The following is a 12,533-nucleotide window of genomic DNA, read 5'->3' on the forward strand; positions in this document are numbered from 1 at the left end:
CACCTGTGCAGAGTGTCTTTGTCAGAGCACCGGCAGTGCTGTTACTGAATCACACCTGGACGAATACACTGATTGAACAGATCCATAAGACCGATCAGCTGATTAGCATAGGTAGCTTCAGACAGGTGTTACTGATGTGAAATCAGCTGATCTCACATCAGGAAATAACCTGGAAACACCTGCTGGTTTAACCTGCCACATTGTCCAGATGAGTCAATAGAGAGGTTTGATTCTAACTGCACAAGTCTCATAGTTTAAAGCTCAGTAATGAGCCTGCGTGCACGCACACACGCCCCCCCCTCCTCTTCCTGTGGACGACGTGGTCTTAGAGGCCACACGCTCATTATCAGCCTTTAAATACCCACCCCACCCCCACCCCTGTGTCACAGCAGGGTGACTCCTGCAGAAAAACATGTTTACCTGTGGTGGGCTGTGGGTCCTGCGGGCTGTGGCGCCCCCTGTTGTACCTGCTCTGTTACTTCATGGAGTCCTCATAGGAGCAGGTCCAACAGACTCATGGAGAAGAAATTCAAGAAAGTTACTTTATTTATCACAAATTTTCTGTTTTACAGAGGCCAGGAGGAGCAATCCAACTTTAAATAATAAAAGTAGGATGTCAAACAAAGAAAAAATGGCCAATTAACTAGAATAAAAGATAAAATAAAGATCAATAATACACAGTAAAATGTTAAAGGCTGAAAAGAATAAATATTAGAAAAAAACCCAAAACATTACAATAAAATAAAAAATTTGATAAAGAATCTTTAAGTAAAAAAGCAGAGTGAGAAGTTAAATGATCCTCTGAGTAAACTGGGAATGAAAAAGTTGATTCTGGGCATGTGACATAGCGTGTTCATCATCTTCAGGTGAGTTCTTCAGTCTCAGCTGACTGCAGGTTTCCAACCTTATAAACAGGACATCTGCACAATGACTGAAACCAGCGGACTGACTAACAATGCTGTGTATGGTTTACATAAACAGGGTGCACCTCTAAGACTGATTGTCTGTATGATCAACTCGGTCACCTACAACATCTCCAAGTTTCTGGCTCAACCTCAACCCGCTGGTGGGCAGCTCTGAACACCACATCCAGAACATGTTGGATTGTGTTGAGAAGCTGAGAGACAGATGAACAGGCAGGTGAAACCATGATCTCGTACAATGTTACATCTCTCTTCACTTGCATGATGACCCCAACCGCAGCAACATGACCGCTCTCAGCATCGACCTAGTGTGTTTGAACTGTGTCTCATTCCACCTGTTTCATAAAAGGGTCAGTTCTACAGGCAGAAACATGGGTGTGCCGTGGGCTCCCCAGTTTCACCCATCGTGGCCAATTTGTACACGGAAGAAGTGGAAAAGTGGGCTTTGCTGTCCTACCCTGGAACAGCACCAAGCCATTGGTTCAGACATGTGGATGACACCTGGGTGAAAATCAAATCTCAGGACGTTCCACAATTCACAGATCACATTACAGTAACTCTGTGGTCATCATGGTGATGATGGCCGCACAGCTCTCCTCCCAGAACACATGCCTGTGGAGAGTGCAGGAGGCGTCCTGCTCGATGCTCTGACCCTCTGGCTGTGACTCCCACCGTACCAAACCCGTGGACTCTGATCGTGCAGACATGCAGGATGTTTATGTGGTGAGTGTGGACATGAGTCCGAGGGCATGAGGAGCTGACGGGCTGTGGGACCGGTGGTCCGGAGGCTTTGCAGTGGTACACAGCTGTCTCCACGTGAAGTTTGCCAGCAGCTGATGAAGCACAAAAATGATGATAATGGTTCATCAGACGAAGACTTCATCACCTGAGGTCAGAGTTTTTATTCTAATGGAGTTCAGACTGAATCCAACCAATGAAATGTAATGTAGAGGCTCTGCAGTGCAATGACTGCATGCACGCACCAGAGGGCAGCACGACACCACGAAGCTTCTGTCCTAACGCCTCTGAACACCTGATCTGCTACAGGTGAGCAGGCACAGGTCACATGATTAAACTGTGCTAAAGGTCACTGCAGGGTCAGAAGTAGAGCTGAGGCGGATGGTGGTGAGTCATCAGCTGACTGACATCAAGAATCAAGTCATGAACACACGAGATAGAATATCAAGATGTATTTTAGAATGGAAACAGTTAAATGATGAGAAAGTAGAGCCGGGCCGGAGCACACACTGCTGTAGTCACTGACTGTGAAGGAGTGCTGAACCAACGCTGTGCCCTGCTGCCGCCAGCACACTGAAGGAACAGGTTCCTCTCTGTTGGAGAGTGGACAGAGAAAAGAGGGCTTGTTCTTCGCTTACTTTGTAAACTCGTGGTCGGCATGACCGATCCTCTGCCTCAGGTTTGATCGAGCGTCCATCATTAAAAACAGATCAGTTATGTTGAAAATTATTGACTGACTCATTCTTAGCAGTGGGTCGTCCAACCAGCTGATTTAGGTTTGCAAAGGTGAACATGGCTGGAAGCAGCATTAATGCCAGGCACTGAAAGCATGTCGCTACGACTGGAGGCTGAACCCTCACTTTTATTGGTTGTTGATTTTCTTCTTCTGTTTCGTGGTGTCGAAGCAGCCGGTGCTCGTCAGGATGCAGCGAATGATGAAACGAAGTTCTGCCTGTGAGCGCCGGCGCGTATCGCAGCAGATATTTTAGGACTGAAGCAGAGAGAGCTCCGCAGGGACGAGCAGCACTAATTTCACTTTGATGTGCGGCGTGAGTCACTCAGAGTTTGGCTGCCGGCTGGGCTCGTGTTTACTTTAATGTTTGGGACACGAAACACTGTTTACTCTGTGACGAGAGACATGACCCCTGAACAGACAGGATGTAAGCAGACAGACCTTCAGAGTAAAAGCTGCACCTGTTCAAGCCTGCTGGCTTTAAAGAGTTAAAAGAATCAGCAGCATGTTTGAAATAATGAAAACAGAGTCCGCAAGACGTCAGTACACTATATTAATGTATGTACTTGTATGCACAAGTACACTAGCAGGGAACTCTAACAATGTAAGCATGAAGCAGACGATGCAAATATCATGCAAAGGATGCTGGGAGCTTGAAACGGTGCTTTGTGCCTCTGATGTGGCGTCAGCGTCTCTGACACATGCTGATCCTCTGAAAAATATCAAAGTACAGAAAATTAGACCTTTCAGCAGCTTGAACCTGCCAGCGTCTTACCCAAACACTCTTCATCTCAGGCAGAGGCTGAGAATCAAACTGCCAACCCTGCTGCCTGGGCCCTTTAATGTTCAGTGGAAATCAAGGACATTTAACAACTTTCCAGGACGAAGGTTTTGAGCTGCTCTGCTGAGGAGAAGCTGTGATGAAGGAAGGAGAGGAGTCAGTTTCCTCTCTGAGACGAGCGCCATCAAATATTTACAGCTTTCTTCTTCTGCGCCTCGCTAAGCCTCCGTCAGCGTCCGATGAAGCTCTGACGATGCTCCGCCACTCTGACCCGATCGCAGTGAGGATGATTCAGAGCACAGAACAGCTTCGGCTCTGACCTCAGACCTAGCCCACCCCTCACGTTTAAATATAAAACGTGCTGTGTCTCAACCACAGCCTGTATATCAAAGATGGGGGGGGCACCTTGCCATCACTCGACGGCTCGGCTCTGACACGTCGGCATCTTTGTGGGCGCTGCTGCACAAACAGAAGCTCTGTGCTGGACTTTAATTGCATCGCTGTCAGCAGAGAAGCGATTGGTTCCACTTCGATGGCGTCTGCGTGTCGGCCAAGAGGCGGAGCTCCAGATGATGCTGAGGACATCCAGCATGACCCTCTGCCTTTACCTGCTGCTTCAGGTGTGGCACAGTGCCGGTTGGACACTCACAGTGAAGCCGGCAGCTGCTGACAGGCGGCGTTTACTAGAGATGACAGGAAGTGATGTAAGCAGCAGCATCAGAGGGATGTTCAGTTCACAGCTTGCAGGAGCTCCTCACTGCCTCTAGTGTTTTTCGCTCTGTGGATTTGTGTCCAGGTATAAATCTTTGAGTCCTTCAGTGTCCTGCACTAGGAGGGCAGAGCCGGGGGCGGAGCATGGTGCCTCCTGCTTGCCGTGCAGCGTCCAGGACCAGTTCAGGTATCCTGTGTCGCGTCGACCCGTGAGCGCGTGCAGACCAGCGTCTGTCGGGCTGACGGTGAACAGATTCCATTGCTGTTGGCTCTCCATCAGCTCCAGCTGCAAGGCGGAGGCGGAGCTCGCTGCTCCCCGCGCTCACTCTGTGATGATGCACTCCAGGATGTTTATTCCTGCCACAGGCTGACATTAAACACCGCAGGACTTCCTGCTGCAGCGGCTCAGATGCTGGCGTCTGTCATCAGAGTTCCGGAGTGTCGTCAGGACGCAGAAACAAAGAGCTGATGTTCTCAGAGCGCGTGGTCACGGCCACCTCCTGAAAGCGCCACGCGGACAGGAAACAGAATGTTTCCGTCCAGTCTGAGACACTTCTGCTTCAGCTGTCTCACAGCTCCACGGAACGCTTTACACCTTTCACAGAACGGGGCTAATAAGGCATCCCACTCTGGGAATTCTGGGAACACTGGGAATTCTGGGAGTGACATTCCCTGATAGCAGATCTGCTTTCAGCCCTGAAATATTAACGCTGTTCCATCCTTTAGTTTAAGAATTACTGTTTTTCTTCCCAAAGTGCTCATCAGAGCGTCAAACAGCAGGATGACCCACAAAGTGACGAGCCCTCGTCCTCGTCTCCATCCTCTGCTTGTCTCACCGGTGAAGCCTCCTACCTCAGAGAGGGTTGCTGCTCGCCTCTCTGAACAAGCCAATCACGACTCTCTCTCTGTGTGTGACCTTCCTGACCTCGTTCTGCCTCCAAGTTTTTGTTTCTGTTTGCTGCTTCAGGACACCTCTGGCCCGACCTCCGTCATCAGGCTGACAGCTTGAATCACCACCAGCATGTCCTTATTTATCTATACAGCGCCAAATCACAACAACAGTCGCCTCAGCGCGCTTGATATAGTAAGGTTGACCCTACAATAATACATACAGAGAAAAACCCAACAATCACATGACCCCCTATGAGCAGCACTTTGGTGACAGTGGGAAAGAAAAACGCCCTTTTAACAGGAAGAAACCTCCAGCAGAACCAGGCTCAGGGAGGGGCGGGGCCATCTGCTGTGATTGGTTGGGGTGAGAGAAGGAAGACAGGATAAAGACATGCTGTGGAAGAGAGACAGAGGTTAATAACAGATATGATTCAATGCAGAGAGGTCTGTTAACACATAGTGAGTGAAGAAGAAACACCCAGTGCATCATGGGAATCCCCCAGCAGTCTATCCAGTCTTTGGCCCTTCTCACGTTCTCGGCGAGACCGGACTTGCCGAGAACGCGAGCACGGACTCGTGATTTGTACAATTGGAACGCCAGTGTACTTGATGATGTCACAGGTCCGGAGTTTTTACTGCCGTCCCCTCTTAATTTAACTGTGAGTAATATGTTATGAAGCTTCACTTTAATCACAGCCAAACCGGTTTACTCAGGAACAAATTAAACTCTGAAATAAACAAACATTAACATTTAGAAGTGATCTAAGTGACTTATATATCATGTTTAACCTCAGTAGTGAAATCTCTATTAATAAAAATAGTGTACATGTACATACGTGTACATACCTTAATAAAAACAAGCAGGTGAGATGTTAGAACGCTTTTGTTTTTATTTTAGTGGACACTCAATACAATAGACAGCTGCTGGGGTTTGTTTAACCTGAGTAGCGAAAAGACCGCATTTTGCTGTGAGACAAAACTGCACATTCCAGGGTGGCCTTTTGTTGTGGGCAGTCTGAGGTACACCTGTGCACTACTCATGATGTCAGATCAGCATCCTGATGTGGCACACCTGTGAGGTGGGATGGATTATCTCAATATAGCAGATGTGCCCACTACCACACATTTGGACTGATTTGTGACCACTGTTTGGGAGGGATGGTTATATTGTGTATCCGGAATGAATTTTAGGTCTCTACGTCCATCCCATGGGGAATGGGAGCAGTAACAAAGGTGTTGCGTTTATATTTTTGTTCAGTGTATATATATATATATATATATATATATATATATATATATATATATTTATTTATTTATTTATTTATTAGGGTTGCAACAATACTCGTTCGATACAGTGCTTTCGGTTCGGTACGCATATGTATCGAACAATACAACATTTTTAATTTATTTGATCAACTTTTCTTCTGACGATGCTGTCTGTGTTGAGCGCTCAGTGAATCTGCGCTCGACAGTGCAGCCTAGGCTGTACTGTCGCATGCTTTTTTAATTTGTCATTTATTAAAATTATAAATATATATTTTAACTCAAAAGTACAGTTTTTAAATTTAATGTTGCTGAAACAACAAAATAATAAAAATAAATAAATCTATCTGATGGAGAAATCACTCATCTTTGGAAAAGAGAGTTTATTACAGAGAAATGGTTCTTTCCAAAATAAAAGCTCTACTATACGCTTCTTCTGGGCTATATTCTCAGCAGCATAAGGAGAATCCTGTGCTAACAGCTGTCTAAATGACTCGGCTAAAGTTAGTAGCATGCTTGTTGTTTTTGTCTTTGCACGAGGATGATGTCGGCGTAAATGTGCAGTCATATTCGTTGTGTTCCCACTAGTGCTTTCAGGTTAATCTCGTTGAAATGACGTTAACGCCACAACACGGCAAATCTCCGTTAACGAGTTACCGCAGATCGCCCCGTGCATGGGGCTGGACGGCCAACACGTTAACGAGCTAACTGCGCTAACACACTAGCTCCCACCCATGTAATTGAGCATTGCATGGCACATCCAACATACTGTTTTACTTTAGTCCATGACTCGCTTACCTTCAGGGTCATACGTCACATGAAAACCAAAATAGTTCCAAACGCCAGATCTGAATGAGGGTGGGGGAGGTTCATGTTGTAAGGAGAGCTTAACTTCTGTCTGCTAGCTTGCGCTGCGCTCAGTGAATCTGCGTTCGACTACTCCGCCTAGGCTGCACTGTCGAGCGCAGATCCACTGAGCGCTCAACACAGACAGCATCGTCAGAAGGAAAGTTGATAAAATAAATTAAAAATGTTGTATTGTTCGATACATATGCGTACCGAACCGAAAGCACTGTATCGAACGGTTCAATATCCATACAAGTATCGTTGCACCATATATATATATATATATATATATATATATATATATATGTGTATATATATATATATATATACATATGTGTATATATATATATATATATATATATATATATATATATATATGTGTATATATATATATATATATATATATATATATATATATATATGTATATATATATATATATATACATATGTGTATATATATATATATATATATACACATATATATATATATATATATATATATATATATATATATATATGTATATATATATATATATATACATATATGTATATATATATATATATATATATATATATATATATATATATGTGTATATATATATATATATATATATATATATATATATATATATATATATATATATATATATGTATATATATACGCACACACAGGTATATTGAACTGATAAACATACAGACAAAGGTCAATTTCAGTCCTTGCTGCCGCCATGTTGGATTTGGTTCAGGAAGTGACCATAAGGTGGAAGGGTGTTATCAGAGGACAGCGAGTCAGTGATGGTTTTCATTTTATGTCGGTGAGAATAAAAAATATGCCTCAGTAAAGTTCAGATACGAGCGAATGCTTCCTTTGCTGTTCGATAAACACCTCTGACAGGATGTGACATCATCCTGATACACACACACACTTTAAAACTTTATTGTAAGGTCGACCCTACAATAATACATACAGAGAAAACCCAACAATCATATGACCCCTATGAGCAGCACTTTGACGACAGTGGGAAGGATGTCCGTGTGAGGCCTGTTCACTCGTTGCTCCGGGGCTAATTCGGGGGGCAGAGAGAGAGCAGACAGATGAGGAGGGTCCGACCAACAGCCCGGATCACCCTTCAGGACACACCTGAATCCAGCTCACACCACCTGAAACACCGCAGAGTGGTCCCACATCCTCGGTGGGACCAACACAAACCCATTACTGAGCGAAGGAACAGAACTACAGCAGGTCAGATACAGAAGAAGCTTCCAGCAGTCACAGCGTGTACATGTGAACGTGCTGATGGTGAGGCGGAACAAACACAGGTCCAAGAAACATGACATCAGCGTCTGCTGCGTCGCTCCAGCCTGCTCTGGGTCAGCTCAGGTGTTTCCTCACCTGCAGAGGGTCAGGACGTACTCCTGAAGACTCCAGGATGTTGCCTGCATGGTGTTTTTCTCTGATGACTCTGTGGTGGCCTGCATTAGTGAGGGTGATGAGTCAGAGTACCGGGCTGTGGTCGACTCCTTTGTCACGCGGTGCGAGCAGAATGATCTGCAGCTCAACGTGGCAAAGACCAAGGAATTGACTGTGGATTTTTGGAAGACCAGGAAAACCTGTGACCCCTGTTTCAATCCATGGGGTCAACATGGACGTTGTGGAGGACTATAAGTACCTCAGAGTACATACAGACTATAAACTGGACTGGGTTAGAAACACCACTGCGCTTTACAGGAAGGGCCAGAGTCGTCTCTGAGGTCCTTCAACGTCTGTCGGACAACGTTCAGGATTTTCTGTGAGTCTGTTGTGGTCAGTGCGATCCTCTGTGCTGTTGCATGCTGGGACAGCAGGTTGAGGGTCACAGATGCCAACAGACTCAATAAACTGATCACAAGCCTGTAGGGATGGAGCTGGACCCTATTCGGGTGGTGTCTGAGAGGCAGATGTTGTCCAAGATAAGGACGATGCTGGATAACACCTCCCACCCACTTCATGGCATGCTGGGCAGTCACAGGAGCACGCTCAGTGAGAGACTGAGATTACCCATAATGCACCACTGAACGACACAGGCAGTGATTCCTGCCTGTGGCTCCCTGTATAACTCCTCCATGTAACACACTGTAAACGCTGTTTGCACGCACTCTGTTCTACTCAGTAATGTTGCCGTCAGTCTCTGATATTTATTACTGAGTGATTCGTATATATTGTGCTATTAAATCTGTAAATCTGTAACATACTGTACTGTTAAATAGTTTAGTCTGCTTCTGTTACTGTGCTGGAGCAACTGTAACCCACATCCTTTCCTTAGGGATTAATAAGTATGCTGATTCTGATTCTGTTCGGCTCTTTGAAGGGAAGCTTGTCCGTCACCATCTACGTCCTGGAGTCTGTGCATTTAATTAGCCTGCACCTGAGCAGAGGAAGAGCAAACACAGCATCAGATTCACCCTCAGCTCTCAGCTTCTGGAGTTTGGTTGTGGTTTTTAGGCGAATACACTTCATGTTCCTGTAAATGGGCCTCCGTGTCCTCACTGCGAGACTGTCTGTGCTTCATTACAGTGGGACATAAAACAGCTCAAAGGTCGACCGCTGTGACACTCCGATCATCAGGAGAGCCGAAGAAACACTCGGAGCGCCTCTGACAACAGAGCCTGCGACTTCCTGAAAGTGTTTCCAGATGCGAGGACCTTCATCCTGTTGGCTGAAATGATTTAACTGCTCCTGTTTTTCATCCAGCGGCCTCAGTGTTTGGAGTGCAGCTGCACAGCGTCAGCGTTCCTCTGGCTCCGAGGTTCAGCAGCTTTGCTGTGCTTCGCTTCAGGCTCCTCCCCCAACCGTCAGCAGGAGAGTTTCTGAAGAACAGCCATGATCTGAAGCTGAACTCAGAGACAACACTGAGGTTTTATCCATGCTCATGATTTTAATCACACCAGATTAAACCGACTCCGACACGTTATTCACACGTTTTGTGTGAGAAGGCGAGCTGAATGCATGAAGGAACAAAAATGAGCCTTTCGGTAACCAATAACAATACCATCATCATCACCACCATCATCAGCGTGGATTGTTTTAAGATTAGGCTTCAAACTTTAGCATATAGTTAGGGCTGGACCAGGTGACCCTGAATCCTCCCTTAATTATGCTGCAGTAGGTGTAGGCTGCCGGGGGATTCCCATGATGCACTGGGTGTTTCTTCTTCACTCACTATGTGTTCACAGACCTCTCTGCATTGAATCATATCTGTTATTAATCTCTGTCTCTCTTCCACAGCATGTCTTTTTCCTGTCTTCCTTCTCAGCAGATGGCCCGCCCCTCCCTGAGCCTGGTTAGCCTTGGACATTTCCAGGCAGAGTACCCGGGGTGCTGTGATGACATTGAAAAGGTGTTCAGGTGCTTCATGGAGTCAGATCACATCAGCAGAGATTCCTTTGTGAGCTGCAGGTCAGGTCTTGTCTGCTTTTAGCCTCATTACCACTCGTTCGTTTCCCACGTGACTTCAGCTACTGATGAACTTTTAAGTCACAGCGAGATCAGGGCAGGGTGGATATTTTCTTCTCTGAATTCTGAATTCTCAGACTTTCAGATGAACCCCAACGCTGTGACCTCTGCCCTCCTGGACCCCGTGTCTCTCTGCTCTCCCTTTGCAGTCTCTCCCGCTCTCTGTGGATGTCTGCGATCTTCCTCCTTAAATGCCTGAAATGCAAATGTGATGTTCCAGTTTCTGTGTCACTGCACTGCTGCTGGCATCAAACCGAGAATCCAGGTCAGCCATGAATGCAGCCAGCAGGAGGTCATGTGATCTGTACCTGTGCTGCAGAAACAACCCTCCGTCAGCATCAGCGTGTCCTCAACAACGCAGCAGCTTCACATGTCCTCTGAGACACCTGCACACAGACATGTTCACGTGTTCAGACTGTCATGTTTACCTTCCACGTGGCGAGCTTTCTGAACGCTCATGCTGCGGTGTTCTCGGCCTACGGCATGCATTCAACCAGTCACAGCAGGCTTCCTGCAGCTTCAGGCGAGTTGGAATGAAATTAGATCAAATTAGAGACACTGGGAGCGAAGCATGCATCTGTGGCACAGACTTGGGTCACACTGAGAGACTGTTTGGAGGTTTTTAGGTGGGAAAATAAAGTCAGGTAAGAAAAATGTAGAGACTTACCCTGATCTAACAGACAGTGAGGGCGGGCTGATGGCGGTGAAGGAGATGATGATGGTGGGTCACACTGACAGAGGATGCTGACCATCTGCAGAGATCAGAGAAATGAGAGCTGCTTTAAACACCCAGCGGTTGGATTCACGACTTCAGGCGTTACCGTGGTATTTGAGGCGACCTCTGTGACCTCAGCAGAGCGGTGGCCTGGAAACAGGAAGCAGCAGGATACCAGAAACACCGCGGGGGTCCTCCTGCTGCAGCCGCTGAGGCGTGCGTCCACTGTGAGATGATGCCACAGGAAGGTCAGAGCCATCACGGAGGTGCGTGAACATCTCACGTCTCACTCAGACCTTCACCGTGCTGACCTCACAGCCTCCACCAATCATCTCAGTTCATTTCTATTGTATTTATACAGCACCAGATCACAACAACAGTCACCTCAAGGTGCTTTAAATCGTAAGGTAAAGATCCTACAATAATAGAGGGAAACCCCGACAATCTGACAACCCTCTATGAGCAGCACCTTGGTGACAGTGGGAAGGAAAAACTTCCTTTTAACAGGAAGAAACCTCCAACAGAACCAGGCTCAGTCAATGAGTCCCACCTGTGAACAGGAAAGTTTTTATTCTTCAGCAGAAAACTGCTGAGAGCTCGTTAATTCAAACAAACAATAAATCTGTCCAATGAGAGCTGAGCTCACGTGTTCCTGGACGTCTCCTCATCTGCAGACCATCCCAGGAAACATTTCCATGATGAACAACTGTCAGCTGACACAACTCAGATCATGTGTCCAAATTAACAGCATCACCCGAGTGCTCCTGTTAGGCTTCCTGTCAACAATCATGAAACACGTTCTCAGCTGGAGGAAGCGCACAAGGAGAAAGTCCACCCTCACCTCTGACCTCCAGCAGACGATAGTCCAGACACGTTAAGTTTATCCTGAGTGTGAGACAGACACTATCTCTACTTTTAAGATTAGGCTCCCTGAGCCTGGTTCTGTTGGAGGTTTCTTCCTGTTAAAAGGGAGTTTTTCCTTCCTGCTGTTGCCAAAGTGCTGCTCATAGGGGGTCATGTGATTGTTGGGGTTTTCTCTTTGGGGTTTACCTTACAATACAAAGTGCCCCGAGGTGACTGTTGTGGGGATTTCAAATCAAATCAAATCACTTTTATTGTCACATCACATGTGCAGGTACATTGGTACAGCACATGTGAGTGAAATTCTTGTGTGCGAGCTTCACAAGCAACAGAGTTGTGCAAAATACAACAATGTAAACTAGAAAAATTTGCATTTCCTGCAAAAATGCTGTGTGGATGCCTTACGCTGAAGATTTCTGCTGAAAAAAGCTGAAAAGGTTGAAAGTCGAAAAAAAAGGGTGCCCTGAGCAGGATTTGAACCTGGCCCTTCTGGTCTCAAGGCAGCTACTGATCTCACTGCTCCAATGTCACTCTCACAAAGAAGAGGTGGAGAGACTGACAATTTTGCTGAAATGAGC

The sequence above is a fragment of the Astatotilapia calliptera genome, chromosome 11 (genome assembly GCF_964374335.1).
Source record: "Astatotilapia calliptera chromosome 11, fAstCal68.1, whole genome shotgun sequence".
NCBI classification, from domain to species: domain Eukaryota; kingdom Metazoa; phylum Chordata; class Actinopteri; order Cichliformes; family Cichlidae; genus Astatotilapia; species Astatotilapia calliptera.